This window comes from Bos grunniens, chromosome 21 (assembly GCF_055505025.1).
Source record: "Bos grunniens cultivar Pamir isolate PY7600 chromosome 21, Bosgru_T2T1.0, whole genome shotgun sequence".
In the NCBI taxonomy this organism is placed as follows: domain Eukaryota; kingdom Metazoa; phylum Chordata; class Mammalia; order Artiodactyla; family Bovidae; genus Bos; species Bos grunniens.
The window spans coordinates 53063077-53080340 of NC_141185.1; the positions used below are offsets into that span (position 1 = coordinate 53063077).

Sequence of the window (17264 nt, forward strand, 5' to 3'; positions counted from 1 at the left end):
TAGGCACATGACCTTACAAGACTTTGGCTTTCTTACACATAAATGTGGTTTAAAATATCTGCCTCACTTGCTATAAACATTCAGTTAATGGCTAAAAATGTGTCAACCACATAGTAAGCACTTGATAATGATGATTATGGTTATTGCCACAAAACCATCAAAAAGTTTTCTAAATGCGTCAAAGGACCAAGATAGGAGAATGGCTTTTTCTTTCTTCCTTTGTCTTTCAGCTGTTATGTCCATTTCATTTCAATTAAAAAAAAAATCATACTCGTCTTTCTTCCTCTTCATATTTCATAATATCCCTCCCTTTGGACTGATAAATCCTATCCATTGAAACAGTCTTCAGGACTATTAAAGGCAGGGGAAAAAACAAACAAGAATACCCAGACAGTAATTTTGCCGATAGAATAAGTTTTCGAAATTGGTTTCAATGTTGGTCAAAGTCTTTCACATTCTTTCTAGGCTCCAACTAGGCTGGACTACTTACCATTCCTTAAATATTCCTCAGTTCAGTTCAGTTCAATTCAGCCACTCAGTCCTGTCTGACTCTTTGCGATCCCATGAATCACAGCACGCCAGGCCTCCCTGTCCATCACCAACTCCCAGAGTTCACTCAGACTCACAGCCATCGAGTCAGTGATGCCATCCAGCCATCTCAATCTCTGTCGTCCCCTTCTCCTCCTGCCCCCAATCCCTCCCAGCATCAGGGCCTTTTCCAATAAGTCAACTCTTCGCATGAGGTGGCCAAAGTACTGGAGTTTCAGCTTTAGCATCATTCCTTCCAAAGAAATTCCAGGGCTGATCTCCTTCAGAATAGACAGGTTAGATCTCCTTGCAGTCCAAGGGACTCTCAAGAGTCTTCTCTGACACCACAGTTCAAAAGCGTCAATTCTTCGGCACTCAGCTTTCTTCACAGTCCAACTCTCACATCCATACATGACCACTGGAAAAACCATAGCCTTGACTAGACGGACCTTTGTTGGCAAAGTAAAGTCTCTGATTTTGAATATGCTATCTAGGTTGGTGATAACTTTTCTTCCAAGGAGTAAGCGTCTTTTAATTTCATGGCTGCAATCACCATCTGCAGTGATTTGGGAGCCCAGAAAAATAGTCTGACACTGTGTCCACTGTTTCCCCATCTATTTGCCATGAAGTGATGGGACCAGATGCCATGATCTTCGTTTTCTGAATGTTGAGCTTTAAGCCAACTTTTTCACTCTCCTCTTTCACTTTCATCAGGAGGCTTTTTAGTTCCTCTTCTCTTTCTGCCATAAGGGTGGTGTCATCTGCATATCTGAGGGTATTGATATTTCTCTCAGCAATCTTGATTCCAGCTTGTGCTTCTTCCAGCCCAGCGTTTCTCATGGTGTACTCTGCATATAAGTTAAATAAGCAGGGTGACAATATACAGCCTTGATGTACTCTAGCCTTTTAAAACTTTTGTTCATGCTGTTCTTCTGGCCTTATAATCTCCATCTTTTAAAATCCTGCCTTGCTTTGGTGGCTCATCTCCATGTCATATCTTCCAAGAAAATTTGACTCCATCACCCCTTTCGCTTGAGTCCATAAGAGTGTATATACTGCCTCTTCCTTGTCATATATTCATAGGCCACATATGTCTTCACAGGTATGCACAGGTTTTATCCCGCTATAAACTATGTGTTCTTTCAATGAATCACATCTCATTTATCTTTGCACAGTACCAGACATAACAAAAGTCTCATGCTTATCATAGGTGCTTAATGACTGTTTAACAGAATTTAAGTAATCGTTTCTGCAGCAAGTTCTCTTGATGAGATTTTTCTTTTTAAATATACATTAGCCTGATAATGAGGACCACCAACCTGAAGTCTGACATAAACGCTCAAAGAGGAAAGCAACTTTGAATGTTGGCAACACACAACCTTCCTTATGACTTTCAGAACAGATGCTCAGGACGTGGGCACTGTCACAAACTTCATGTAAAAGTGCAAGTTGGGACGTGTCTCTAAGCACAATTTGGTGCAACTTAGTACAAGAGAGAAAAATGTGAAGAGGCTTGACCTAGCAGTTCCATTATGGGAGTTATTCCTTAGGTAATAATCAATGATATGAGCAAAGATTGACAACAATAGCATTCATGGATATAACCGAAATTCCGACAATAGCAAATAAATTATTTTCCATCTTTGTGACAAAGTATTTACTATTGAGTCATTAAAAATGATGTCTCAGAAGAACAGTTTTGGCATGAGGAAAGGAAACACTAACACAAATTATATACATGTTCTTTTATTTTTTTAAAAAAGGCAAGGAAGCAAATATATATATCACAGTATTATAAAATTCAATATTATATATATTTGCTTCCAGTGGTAAAGAACCCACCTGCCAATGCAGGAATAAAAGACGGGTTCAATCCCTGGGTCAGGAAGATCCCCTGAAGGAGGGCATGGTAACCCACTTCAGTATTCTTCCTGGAGAACAGCATGGACAGAGGAGCCTGGTGGGCTACTGTCCACAGGGTCACAAAGAGTCAGACACTCCCTAAGTGACTTAGCACGCACACATTCATATAATGGGTGTAAGTAAATCTATTAAAATATTAACTATGATTAATCCCTTGGTGTTGAAATAATGGGTTACTTTTATTATTTTTGCCCATCTATATTTTCTAAATGTTCTCCAATTAGCATTTTCTCCCATTAGAATATTTATAATCAGATAAAGAAAATTTAACAAACACATACTGTAATAACTGTATTACAGTTATTACAGATAACTGTGCAGATAACTTTACAGATATAAAACTGTCTCTTTTCATTAAGTGTAATTTTTTTAATGTTTGGAAATACATCTAGTCATCAAAATGTCTACCACAGTGGTTGGAGCACAAAAGAAAGTCAGAATGTATTTACTGAAAAGAGTACTAAATACATGATGATGAATAAATGAATCTATCAGTGAACCAACCAATCAGATATTGGAGAATATCTTTGTCCAATGCCATACAACCTAATAAGCAGTAAGATAACTTACACCTTGACTAGGTCTTTTAATCTGCCTCCCTGATATAAATCCTAAGCTTCTCAGGTAAAGCTGGTGGTAAAGAACCTGCCTACCAGTACAAGAGACTTAAGAGATGCAGGTTCGATCCCTGGGTTGGGAAGAATCCCCTGGAGTAGGAAGTGGCAACCCACTCTAGTATTCTTGCCTGGGGAATTCTGTGGGCAGAGGAGCCTGGTGGGTTACAGTCCATGAGGCTTCAGAGTCAGACACAACTGAGCAACTGAACACAAACACTGACATAAATCCTAGTCAACTGTATTCATCTCCTGGGGCTGTCATTAAAAATTACGAACTCAGTTACTTAACAACAGAGGTTTATTCTCTTGCCATTCTGGATGCCATGATGCCAAAACTGAGGTGGGCAGAGCTGTGTTCCTTCCAGAGATTCTGGGGTAAAAGCCCTCCTTGCCTCTTCCAGCTTCTGGTAACTCCTGGCTCTCTTTGAGATCATAATCCAATATGATCTCACTTCCAGATTCTTACTTATATCCACAAAGACCAATCTCTAAATATTCACAAGTTCTGAAGGTTAAGACATACACACATCTCTTTTGGGGGCATCACCATTCAACACAATATATGCATGCTAAGTTGCTTCAGTCATGTCTGACTCTTTGTGACCCTATGGACTGTAGCCCACCAGGCTCCTCTGTCCATGATACGATTCTCCAGGCAAGAATACTGGAGTGGATTACCATGCCGTCCTTCAGGGGATCTTCCTGACCCAGGGATTGAACCTGTGTCTCTTACATCTACTGCATTGGCAGGTGGTTTCTTTACCACTAGCACCACCTAGGAAGCTCTCAAGACATTATATTACTCTTCAAATGCTCCTCAATTCTCTCCATATTCTACTTATTAAAATAGAAGCAACAGGATGCCCTGAAGATGCAAAGTTTATGCAGAGAAGCCACCATCACTGTAACCCAATGACCTCATCAAAGATTGGAAACAGGATTTTAAAATATCAATCAAAATCCACTTGACCTTCCCTGCTTCATTTAGGCAAATTGCATTCACAGAGGGGAAACAAAAAATTCTGTTCCCATTCAGTGTCAAGATTGATCATTCATCTCTCTTAATTCTGCCATGTCCCTCTCACATCCATTGAACATAACACTCTTTTAATAACCCTAATCACTGAAATATTAGCTAAGGAATTTCCAAGGAATCACTGAAATGTTAGCTAAATATTAGCTAATAACCCTGCTCACGATTCCTTGGTGGTGACAGGAATGGCCATAAACAAGAATCTGCCATTTAGAAGAAATAAGAACAGGAGTCTTACTGATGAGAGTTTCAGCCCAATTCAGACCCAATCACAATGGAAGCTGTGCCATTAAAGGGCTTGCAAAGACTGATAATGAGATGGTTTAAAACTTTTCACCAGCACATGAAATGATTGTCTCCTTAGCAGAGGAAAGAAAACAGGCAAACCTACAGTGACGTCCATACAAGGTTTCAAGTCCCTCTGGGGACAAGTGGCCTGCCCTTGAAATTAACCTGAACTGAAGCAGAGAAGCCACATGACTGGAGTGCAGATTCTACCAATGGAATTTGAGAAACTGCACCCTCTGCTTAATGTGTTCCTTATCATCTAGAGGAAATCAGCAGTTTGAGCTTTAGCTTGTCAAAATCTTTGCAATGAACAGAGTTTCTAGACTTCCATTCAAAAAGCCAGATATAGCAAGGTTCATGTAAATGTCCAATTGAGGACTAGTTAGAAGGTGACCAAGGCCTTGAATGCCTTGTCTAGTGCTTTCTTCCCACACAGCCAGTGAAGAAATTCACAAGCAGTTTTTAATCAAAGTATTTGTAGGTAGCAATTTCCCTGCCTGTCCCCATATGCTCATGATACACTTGTGTGTCTGGCTGTAGAGATACAATGATTTAAGTCACATCCTTACCCTCACGAGTTTACAGTCTAGGCGGGAAGAGAAATGCTATCAAAAAAAAAAAAAAAGGAATATTCATAAATGGGGCATACACAAGTGAAAATGATACAACAAGGAGACAAGTCAAGAAGTTTCCCTGTGCAGTCAAAGACGATCTTAAAAAAGAGGAAAAATTTGATCTGAAACTTGAAGCCTTGGCAGAATCAATGATGATAATAAGAATGTCAACATCTATTGATCACCTATCACGCATCAGGCACACTGCACTCCACACAATGCATGGCAATCTGAACTCAGCCTCATAGCTACCCAGCAGAAGGGGCTCAGGATGACCATACACTTAGAAAGTGGTAGGAGTTGAACCCAAATCAGTCTGACCCCTTGTTATATTCTGTATTCTCAACTCTTATGTGGCACTGTCTTTTGAAATAGAAACTGGCAATGAGGTTTACCAATATCTATTTTTCAACTAGTAGAGCAGCTCAGGTTTTGCAGGCAATTGACTAAAGAAAAGGAATCCCACTCCTGGGCATAACATTATCTGAAAGGACACATGCACCCCATTGTTCATTGCAGCCCTGTTTACAATAGCCAAGACTTGGAAGCAACCTAAGTGTCCCCCGACAGAGGAATGCATAAAGAACATGCTGTACATATATACAGTGGAATATCACTCATTCATGAAAACGAATGAAGCAATGCCTTTTGCAGCAACATGGATGGGCCTAAAGATTTTCATACTGAGTGAAGTAAGTCACACAGAGAAAGAGAAATACTGTATGACATCGCTTACAAGCAGAATCTAAAAGGAAATGATACAAATGAACTTACAAAACAGAAATAGACTCACAGACTTAGAGAACAAACTAATGGTTGCTGAGGGGAAGAATGGGGTGGGGAGGGATAGTTAGGGAGTTCAGGATGGACATGTGTGAAGTAAAGTGTTAGTTGCTTCAGTCATGTCTGACTCTGTGACGCCATGGACTGTAGTGACTCCAGGCTCCTCTGTCCACGCAATTCTCCACACAAGAATACCGAGGAGAAGTAGCCATTCCCTTCTCTAAGGATCTTCCCAACCTAGGGATCAAACCCACATCTCCTGCACTGCAGGCAAATTCTTTACCATCTGAGCCAGCTGGGCAGCCCATGGACATGCACATACTGCTATCAATATATTTTAAATGGATAACCAACAAGGACTTACTGTCTAGCACAGGGAACTCTGCTCAGTGTTATGTGAAAGCCTGGATGGGAGGGGAGTTTGGGGGAGAATGGATACATGTATCTGTATGGCGGAGTCACTCTGCTGGGCACCTGAAATGATCACAGCAAGGTTAATTGGCTATACTAATATAGAATAAAAAGTTTTCCCCCCCAAAAAAAAAGGAATCCCAGACAGGAAAGACTTTGTATGGACTGAATAAAGCAGGGAGGGACTGGATGCGAGATTTCAAGCAATGGATGCTGCAATCTTTTGATCACTATGCGACAACTTTGCCACCAGGAGCATATGAGAAATAAGCAATCACCGTGAGTGAGCTACCCAGAAGTGTCACCAGGGGATTTCAGTAATAAAGAGAGATGAAAACTCCTGCAAAGGGAAAGGGAAAGAAAAAAATAGGGCACTAAAGATTAAAAGAAGGCTTTGAAAAGCACTGTTGATAAATATAAGCACACTGGCAGTGGGGGGGTGTGTGTTTAATATATGTCATATATAGTTTATGCTTCTATATACATAGAGACAAACATGTATGCATGAATGGTTATGTGATGTAAATATTAAGTTAAAAAATCATATGGCACATACATATATATTTGAAATAATGTTTCAACATTTATATATTGGTGTGATACTCCTGTGAAATCCTAAGTAAAAAAATCTGTGAGAATTAATGAGATCTTAAAACAAATGTGCATGGTACGTCTGCTCCAGGGAGACAAGTACTACGTAAACACCAAATGCTGTAACAAGTCCTTCTCGGATGGGGCTTGGGGGAGGAATGTGGCTAGGCACAAACGGAGTTCACTGCACATTCTTCTCTTCTAGAAAAGAGAGTTTGGGGGGCTTACCTGGTGGCCCGGTGGCCAAGACTGCATTCTCAACACAGGGTGCCCACAGTTCAACTCCTGGTCAGGGAACTAGATCCCCCATGCTGCAACTAAGGATCCCACATGCCACAACTACGATCTGCTGCAGCCAAATAAATAGATGTTTTTTTAAAAAAGAAAAGAGAGACTCTGTGGGAGAAGGCGATGGTGGGATGATTTGAGAGAATAGCATTGAAACATGTTTGATGCATGAGACAGGGTGCTCAGGGCTGGTGCACTGGGATGACCCTGAGGGATGGGATGGGGAGGGAGGTGGGAGGGGGGTTCAGGATGGGGAACACATGTACACCCATGGATGACTTATGTCATTGTATGGCAAAAACCACTACAATATTGTAAAGTAATTAGCCTCCAATTAAAATAAATGAATTAAAAAAAAAAAAAGATGAAAAGAGAGTTTGAGCAAGATGCTACTGTGGTTGGTTCCTTTAGAAGCTCCTACCATGAAAGTGAAGTTTATTAAAAACCCAGTTCCACTACCCTGTGGGCCAGTGGAGGGGTCACAAGTCTTCCTAGGGCAGTGGGTTTCTACTCGGGACACATTAAAGGTTCCCAGAGCCTTTAAAAAGAGGAGGGGTGTGATCTGTAAAATTCTCTAGGGAACTCCATGTAAGATTGAGGTCCTCTGGCCTAGAATGCATATACCTAGAATAATTATCCAAAAACCAGCAAATGAGAAAATAAGATCATAACATCTTTTAACCTTTGAGGCAGAAAATGGTTTGTTTGGACACTAAACGACCAAATTTCTCACACGGGTCATAATGACAGAGATAAAGCTCAGGGTTAGTAGGAGAAATAGCAAAGGGCTATGATGTAAGAGACAGGATGGTGGGCTCCAGGAGATGCTAGGAGCCCAGTGAAGGGGTGCTCAGTCACTCAGTCATTTCAGACTCTTTGTGACCCCATGGACTATAAGCAGAGACATTATTTTGCCAACAAAGGTCCGTCTAGTCAAGGCTTTTGGTTTTTCTGGTAGTCATGGATGGATGTGAGAGTTGGACTATAAAGAAAGCTGAGCACCAAAGAATGGATGCTTTTGAACTGTGGTGTTGGAAAAGACTCTTGAGAGTCCCTTGGACTGCAAGGAGATCAATCCTGAGTGTTCATTGGAAGGACTGATGTTGAAGCTGAAACTCCAATACTTGGGCCATCTGATGCAAAGAGCTGACTCATTTGAAAAGACCCTGATGCTGGGAAAGATTGAAGACAGAAGGAGAAGGGGACGACAGATGATGAGATGGTTGGATGGCATCACTGAGTCAATGGAGGTGAGTTTGAGTAGACTCTGGGAGTTGGCAATGGACAGGGAGGCCTGGCATGCTGTGGTCCATAGGGTCACAAAGAGTCGGACACAACTGAGTGACTGAACTGAATTGTACTATAAGCCCACTCTCCGTGGTTTCTCTGTCCATGGGATTTTCCAGGCAAGAATGCTGGAGTGGATTGCCATTTCCTCTTCCAGGGGATCTTCCTGACCCAGGGATCGAACTTGTGTCTCCTGCATCTCCTGCATTAGCAGGCAGATTTGTTACCACTGAGCCGCCTGGGAAACCTTCCTTTAGGTCACTGGCTTTCAATGCTGCTACCAGAAAAGCTGCATTCCATTTTGCATTCCCTTGCTTCTGCCATTGTTCCCTGTTGTTGAATACCTACAACATTGGGTCCAGTGAAGGCAGAGCTGAGCTAAAGAGTCAATGATGCAGAACTAATAGTAAGGAACCAGGGAATCTGGGGGAAGTAGCAAGGAAAAACTAAAGGTAGTCCAATTAATTCTGACAGCCTACAAATTCCCTCTCTCCACAGAATCTCTCAAACTTCTCTAATAGTAAGAATCTGCTAGGATTCGTTAAAAATTTTTTTCATCTATTTGGCTGTATCAGGTCGTAGTTGTGGCACATGGCACTTTCCAAGATCCTCCATTGCAGCTCATGGACTCTAGTTGTGGCACAAGGGCTCAGGAGTTACGGTGGTTGGGTTTAGTTGCTCAGCAGCATGTGGGATCTTACTTTTCCGACCAGAGATCAAACCTGTATCCCCTGCATTGCAAGGTGGATACTTAATCACTGGACCACCAGGGAAGACCCAGGATATTTGTTAAACATGGTAGTTCCCAAATGACGTCTCAGACTTTCTGGATCCTAGTCTCCAAGGAAGATACCTGGGAAGCTCTATGTTCAATGAGCACCCATTTATAGTTCTTAATACACAACTTGTCAACTTATGTCTAAGCAGCTGCATCTGACACCCGAGACAAGGACACCAAGCTGAACCCAGTGCCCAGTAAGCATCCTCTGTTTCTGAGTTGATCTGGCCTGATTTCTGAGTTGATCTGACACACAAAAAATAGTCCACCTACTGAGTTCTTTCCTCTACCTTATTCAGAAGCAGGAATCTTTTGTCATCAATTTATGTTCAAACTTTGATTCTAAATTCTTTCCTCATTTTGAAATCTTCTAGGATTTTAAACATGTAGCAAGTCACCAGGTAATATAGCTAGGTAAGCTGATTCCAACATAAGGATTGCTTTCTTAAGGAAGCAAACAAAATTATATACTAGAATCAAGGCTTAAATTGGCGCAAAATTTCATAGGATCTCAATTTTAAATCCCCACATCTTTATTCTCACCCCAATTAGGTATAAGAACGAGAATTGAGAAATGTACTTTCAATGTTTGATATAAGGATAGTGAATGAAGATTTCCTTGCTACTTACTTTCAGGCAAACTAACACCAAAGAGAGTAGATCTTAGAGTCAAATGAACACAGGTACTGACTATGGCTTCTGTTTCCTTCATGTTTTTGAGCACATACACCCTAGTCAAGATGAAATGAGACCAGAGGAAAATCAGAAGAAATGCAATTTCTAGTCATCTTGCTGAATTGGCAGCAAGTTCCAAAAATGTGAACCTTCTGGGAAAATAGTAGCAATAGATCTGATCTTCTTCAGAACACCTCCCCAAAGCAGGTACTATCAGAGGGTCCTATTATACTCACAAGATTATTGTATGTAGGTAGGCTAAGAAGGTAAAGCTAGAGCTTTCCAGGTGGCTCAGTAGTAAAGGATTTGATTGCTGATGCAGGTTCGATCCCTGCTTGGAGAAGATCCCCTGGAGGAGGAAATGGCAACTCACTCCAGTTTTCTTGCCTAGATAATCCCATGGAGCCTGGTGGGCTAGCAAAGAGTCAGACCTGACTGAGGGATTGAACACACATGCATGTAAGAAGGTAAAGCTACATGCCAAAATAAATAAATAAGACTCAGAAAGCTTTATTAAACTTTTAAGGCAAGGAGGAAAAAAGTTATAAGCTCATGGTTAACTAATTCTGTAACATATAAATAATTCATACAGATTTTGGCTGAACAGTGCTCAAAGGTACCCCAAGATGTCTAATTTCCCATCTATTTTCTCATCAACTTCACTTTCCTTGTAATACCTACCCTACATATGATATCTGCTATCAACCTAAAAACTCCCCTACAGTCTGCAACCCAGGATAATCAATCTATAACAGGAATGTAGTTCTAGCATGCCCTTAGGTGTACTCTTCAACCTCTTTCTGCTTCAATGTTTTCATTTCTTAAAAGAGACAATGAGACTGTGGCTCACGTAAAATTACTGGGGGAAATAGAACACCAATGCAAATGAATAGTGCATCGCCTGGCAAATAAGTGCAGCTTATTAGCATAAAGAATAATATGGGATATTATATCCCTAGAGAAGAGAATGGCAACCCATCCCAGTATTCTTGCCTAGAGATTCCCATGGACAGAGGAGCCTGGTGGGCTACACTCCAAGGGGTCACAAAGAGTCAGACACAACTGAGCAACGTATATATAAAGGTAATTATAATTATTTTTATTTTGTCATCTTCTTCTTGAAGTTTTACTTTCTTTTAAAAAAGAAATCCATCCTTTAAATGTTAGAGAAAACTGACGTGATCTTCATGTTTCTTCAAGTTGGTATCTAGTTGCAGTAGTTTACCTGACCTGGTTTCAGCCAGGCTGCTGAGCCTTCTTGTTGGGTTGATTTAACTCTTTTTGTTTGTTTGTTTTTGCAGGGCGGGGGGGGGTGGGGTGGTTCTCTCTCTCTCTCTCTTTTTTTTTTTTGGCTGCACCCTGTGGCATGTGGGATCTTAGTTCCCTGCTGCTGCTGCTGCTGCTAAGTCACTTCAGTCGTGTCCAACTCTGTGAGACCCCATAGATGGCAGCCCACCAGGCTCCCCCGTCCCTGGGATTCTCCCTGACCAGGAATCAAACCTGCACCCCCTGCAATAGAAGCACAGACTCTTAACCACTGGACCACCAGGGAAGTCCTGAACTCACGTTTTAAAGTGGTAAGAAGGAGGCAGTCGACCTGCTTTCCAACAAGAACAGCGGCACTATTTTTCTACTCTTCACCGATCACTCTTTCCACGTTGATTCCATTAGTTCTCCCTTCACAGCAGACCTCTCAGGGCACTGAAGGCACCGCAAACGGACAGAGACCAAGGGTCTCACATGGAAGAGTCTGAGATTCCTACTCATCTCAGGCTCAGAAAATCTCGGAGGAGTCAGGAGACCAGATGAGTGTGGTGTGTGTTTCTAACACCCATTTTCTACTCTACTGGCAGAAAACAAATTTTTATTTTGAACTGAATGAAAGATGATGATTTATATACTCCTTTGACACCCTTTAAGCCAATAATCCTGCATAATTCTGGACAATATGACTACCAGGCAGATGTATCCTGCAAGCGGTCCCCAAAAGACTTCTAATCTTGTTTAGTTTCAAAACTGGTCTTGGTCCATATACACAATGCAGTATTACTCAGCCATTGAAAAGAATACATTTGAATCAGTTCTAATGAGGTGGTTGAAACTGGAGCCGATTATACAGAGTGAAGTAAGCCAGAAAGAAAAACACCAATACAGTATACTAACGCATATATATGGAATTTAGAAAGATGGTAACGATTACCCTGTATGAGAGACAGCAAAAGAGACACAGATGTATAGAATAGTCTTTTGGACTCTGTGGGAGAGGGAGAGGGTGGGATGATTGGGGAGAACGGCATTGAAGCATGTATAATATCATATGTGAAACAAATAGCCAGTCCAGGTTCGATGTAGGATACAGGATGCTTGGGGTTGGTGCACTGGGATGACCCAGAGGGATGGTACGGGAGGGAGGTGGGAGGAGGGTTCAGGATGGGGAACACGTGTACACCCGTGGTGGATTCATGTTGATGTATGGCAAAACCAATACAATATGGTAACGTAATTAGCCTCCAATTAAAATAAACAAATTTAAATTAAAAAAAAAAACTGGTTTCAACTCTTTCTTTAAGATATGAAGTTTGAAGCATAGTAGAGATGCTTTCCCTTAGACATGATACCCTAATCATACATTCCTGATTCCACAATTCTCCTGAATGAGCTAAGACAGATCTTTATAATGATCCCTTTTATGTTGAGTATGCCTTGGGTGCACTGTCCTCTTCAGAAAACAAAGATGTCAGCTATTGGAATTACTCCCAGAGGATCTTAAGTAAGGCATACGTGCATGAGCAGTCATGTCCAACTGTTGGTGACCCCAGGGACTGTAACCACCAGGCTCTTCTGTCCATGTAATTTTCCAGGGAAGAATACTGAATGGATTGTTGTTTCCTTCTCCAGAGGATCTTCCCAACCCAGGGCTCGAATTCACGTCTCCTGCATCTCCTGCATTAGCAGGTGGATTCCCTACAAGTGCACCACCTGGGAAGGCCTCTTAAGTAAGGAAATGGCCACGAACCTGTTGAGTAAGCCTCCTCTTCACCTGATGGAGTCAAAAAAACTTCATGTGCCAAGGATAGCCCCATTGCAAATAAAAAGCTCTCCATGTACATCCACAAAAGATCAAAGTTTGTTGCATATCTAACAAATCAAATGATTGCTCTGGTTTTTAGCCTTTAAGGAAGAAATTATTGCTTTTCTTTGTTTTTGGCCTCACAGCATGGTGTGTGTGATCCAAGTTCCCTAACCAGGAATCAAACCCACACCTCCTCCAGTGGAAGCAAGGAGTCCTAACTACTGGAACATCAGGGAAGTCCCAGAAGTTAATTTCATAATGGAAAAAAAATAGCAAAGTATATTTATTTAAGTAAAAATATATAATGAAAAATAGAGAGACTTTTCATTCTGTCCCTTTGCACATCTTTCTGGGGGTGGGGGGGGAGTAATTTTTTTCTAGGTTCCAGGATGAAAGGGACTCTGTCCATTTAGTGTGCTAACTTGTTCAGTAGCTCAGTCGTGTCTGACTCACTCTGACCCCATGGACTGCAATACTCTAGGCTTCCCTGTCCTTCAATATCTCAGAGTTTGCTCAAATTCATATTCATCAATATTAGATATGTGTAGTGATGTTCCTGGAGAAGGCGATGGCACCCACTCCAGGACTCTTGCCTGGAAAATCCCATGAATGGAGGAGCCTGGTGGGCTGCAGTCCATGGGGTCGCTAAGAGTTGGACACGACTGAGCGACTTCACTTTCACTTTTCACTTTCATGCATTGGAGAAGGAAATGGCAACCCACTCCAGTGTTCTTGCCTGGAGAATCCCAGGGATGCGGGAGCCTGGTGGGCTGCCGTCTATGGGGTCGCACAGAGTCGGACACGACTGAAGCGACTTAGCAGCAGCAGCAGCAGCAGTGATGTTTCAGAATGTTTGTTTATGCACTAGTTCAGACAACTTTTCCTGTTACTTGTTCTTGATAAGTGAAAATTGCAGGGAAATAAAAATACACATCAAAACATGGAAAAAAATTCATATTCATTGAGCTGGTGATGCTATCTAACCATCTCATCCTCTGCCACCCTCTTCTCTTTTTGCTTTCAATTTTTCCCATCATCAGGATCTCTTCCAACGTGTCAGTTCTTTCCATCATGTGGCCAAAGTATTGAAGCTTCGGCTTCAGTATATAGCACTAGTTTATAACATGCTCTGTTCTGTCCTTCTCTCTCTCATATGAATATATAAGTGTATATGAATATACAAATATATGTATATCCTTTACTGATTCATTAAATCAGTAAAGAATAGCTAATAAATATATCAATCTCCAGAGTGCAGGGATGTTTTTTTGAGATGTTCAAATGTTGGCCATACTACCTCAGCCAACACAACAACAAAGGTTCTAAAGCCTGAACTTGAAAGCATTTCAGATAGACTCTGTTTTATAAAACCAATCAGATAAAACTGACATCCATTTAATAATGCGACAACTCCTTAAATTGAAGCATCAAAACTGTCATGAAACAGATTAAATTTTATTTGCTCTGGAGGCATGGTTAATCAGAGTTCCCTCCCTGAAATACCTTAATCAAGCTGTGGCTTTGACCAGAGCTTCTCTTAATTTCTTCTGATCTAGGACTCTTGCCCCACCTGAGATTCAGCCTATAGACATGGATGGCAAAGTGAAGAATAAACCACTCAGGTTTTATGAGGGCTTCTCCTCTGAATACCACACTGGTCAGAGTTTCTTCTTGTCAGTTGCTCTGGAAGGCATCACCACCACCATCTACCATGCCCAGCCCAGCCCTGTATGGTCTTTGGGAAGAATGTCAATGAACATCTGGACATGAGTCCTTTCACCATTCACAGCACAGTCAAAATCCAGCCGTCCCATGCTGGACCCAGCCAAAAGTTTTTTTAATAGCAAGATAAAAAGACATTGCAGATGGAACAAGCAGGACAGCTTTACGGGGAAGTTAGCCCTTTGTTAAGTTTTTCAACTTAAGAGGACATTATCCAGATAAATGTGTCATGAATTACTAATGTTGGATTTATCCAATTCAGGTTGGCATCATGAAAGTCAAACCATGCCACTGTTTTGTCTGCCTGATTGTTTTTGTTGTTGTTTAAATCTGGAGTATCAGCTTTCATCTGGAATAAGAAAAAGGTGACATTTTGAACAGAAAATGCAAATTCACAGAAAAAAATCACACAACTTGCCATCTGTCAATCTAGTAGTCAACTGACATGAATGACAATGATGGGAGAATATCTGTGAATGAACATTAATTGTGAGATATATTTCAAGGGAAAATGCTGAGAAGCATTGATTCGGATATGGATGGATAGACGGATGGATGAGAGTATAAGGTAATGACTATGAGATATCCATATAGACTATTTGGATTTAAATCCTAACTTTGCCACTTAATATCTCTGTGACTGAGAAAATCTGCATGAACCTCAGTCTTCTCTGTAAAATGAAGACAATGATGATGGTTCTATCTACCCCACAGAGTTCTGGTGAGAACTGAGAGATTAAATATGTTTTACAGCACTTAAAATAACATGTGGTAACTTGTAAGCCCTCAAAAACTGTTAGCTTTTCTAGTGATAGTCAAAAAATAAGCCACATTTTACATAAAATCATGTTTATTTCTTATATTTCTACAAAGCTTTAGAGTTTTCTATAAATTGTTCACATATTTTAAATCATCTGATCATCAGTACAGGCACATGACTTAGATGTAAGACATAGTTATAATAACAATTTGAGCATATGAGCAACCAACTGGGAGATAATACACTTTGCTACTACTACTACTAAGTCACTTCAGTCATGTCCAACTCTGTGCAACCCTATGGACTGCAGCCTACCAGGCTCCTCCATCCATGGGATTCTCCAGGCAAGAACACTGGAGTGGGTTGCCATTTCCTTCTCCAATGCATGAAAGTGGAAAGTGAAAGTGAAGTCGCTCAGTCGTGTCCAACTCTTAGCAACCCCATGGACTGCAGCCTACCAGGCTCCTCCATCCATGGGATTTTCCGGGCAACAGTACTGGAGTGGGGTGCCATTGCCTTCTCCCACACTTTGCATTAACTCAAATTAATTTAATGGAAAAATAAATACTACAGATCAGGACTCAAAACCTGGCTTTGCCAATTAATTAACTCAGATTTTGGAAAAGTCACTTAACCTGTCTAACCTCAGTTTCCTTATCTATAGAATATGATAAAATGATGACATATTTATAAGATTGCTATAAGGTTTGTCCTGTTATTCAATAAATATTTATGGTGTGCTTCTTAGGCACCAGGCACTCTGCTAAAAATTGATATGATGAAGTAAAGCATTGCAAATTCCAGGCATTTCGAGCAATTGATACATTTTAATCACATTCATTGTTTTTATCATTGGTTGCTGTCCCAGAGATTTCATAGGAAGAGGAGAGCATAACCAGATATTGAACTCAGAACTTGTTTTTTATTCATATAAAAACTTAACAAAGTTTTCTAAAGGTCTCCTAATGGGTGAATGGTCACTAGAGTTTCAGGGAGGCAAGAGTTCTTTCTGGACAGAGAGTCTGGCAGGTGAAAGATGTGGATGAATACAGACTTTAAACATGAGTTCATTTGGTTTTCATTTTGTTTTGTTTTTACTTTAACTCAACAAGAAGCACCCATTTGAAGGGAACAGTTTGATGCATTTTCACACGTGTGCACACCCACATAATCACCACTTCAGTCAAGATATAGAACATTTTCATCACCTAAAAGATTCCCTCTGCCTGCTTGCCGTCAATACCTCCACCACTACCCCCAGGCAACTATCAATCTACTTTCTCTCACTTTAAATTAGTTTTGCCTGTTCAATAATTCCGTAAAATAGAATCACACAGTATACAGTCTTCCTGTGTCTGAATTCCTTCACTAAGAATATTTTAGAGATTCATCCATATTACAGCACATGCCAGATTTTTTTTTCCTTTGTGTTGTTGACTAATAGCCCATTGTATGGATATGTCTTCATTTGCTTTGCTATTCATCTGTTGATAAACATTTGGATGATTTTCAGTTTGGGGCAATTATGACTAGAACTGCTGTGAGCAATCGCTTGCGTCTGTGTTTTCATTTCTCTGGGGTAAATACCTAGGAATGGGATTCCTGAATCATAGAAGTGTGTGTTTGTGTGTGTGTTTAATTTAAAGAAAGTGCAAAAATGTCTTCCAAAGTGGTACTCTCACCAGATGCGTAGCAGAGTCCGAATTGCTCCACGTTCTTGCCCACTCTTGGGTTCACTTTACTTTTTAAATGTATTTTATTATTGGAGTAGAATTGAGATATAATGTTGTGTTAGTTTCCACGGTACAATGAAGTGATTCAATTATGTGTATACATATATCCCCACCTTCTTGAGCCTCTCTCCCACCCCCCGGCCCCGTCCATCTAGGTCAC

At 40.9% G+C, this 17264-nt stretch overlaps 1 protein-coding gene across 1 annotated transcript in view; it reads right to left on the reverse strand.

The window, feature by feature from the left end:
- Positions 1 to 17264, reverse strand: part of AGBL1 (AGBL carboxypeptidase 1) — a 916524-nt gene that overhangs the window by 487195 nt on the left and 412065 nt on the right. The window lies entirely within an intron of this gene.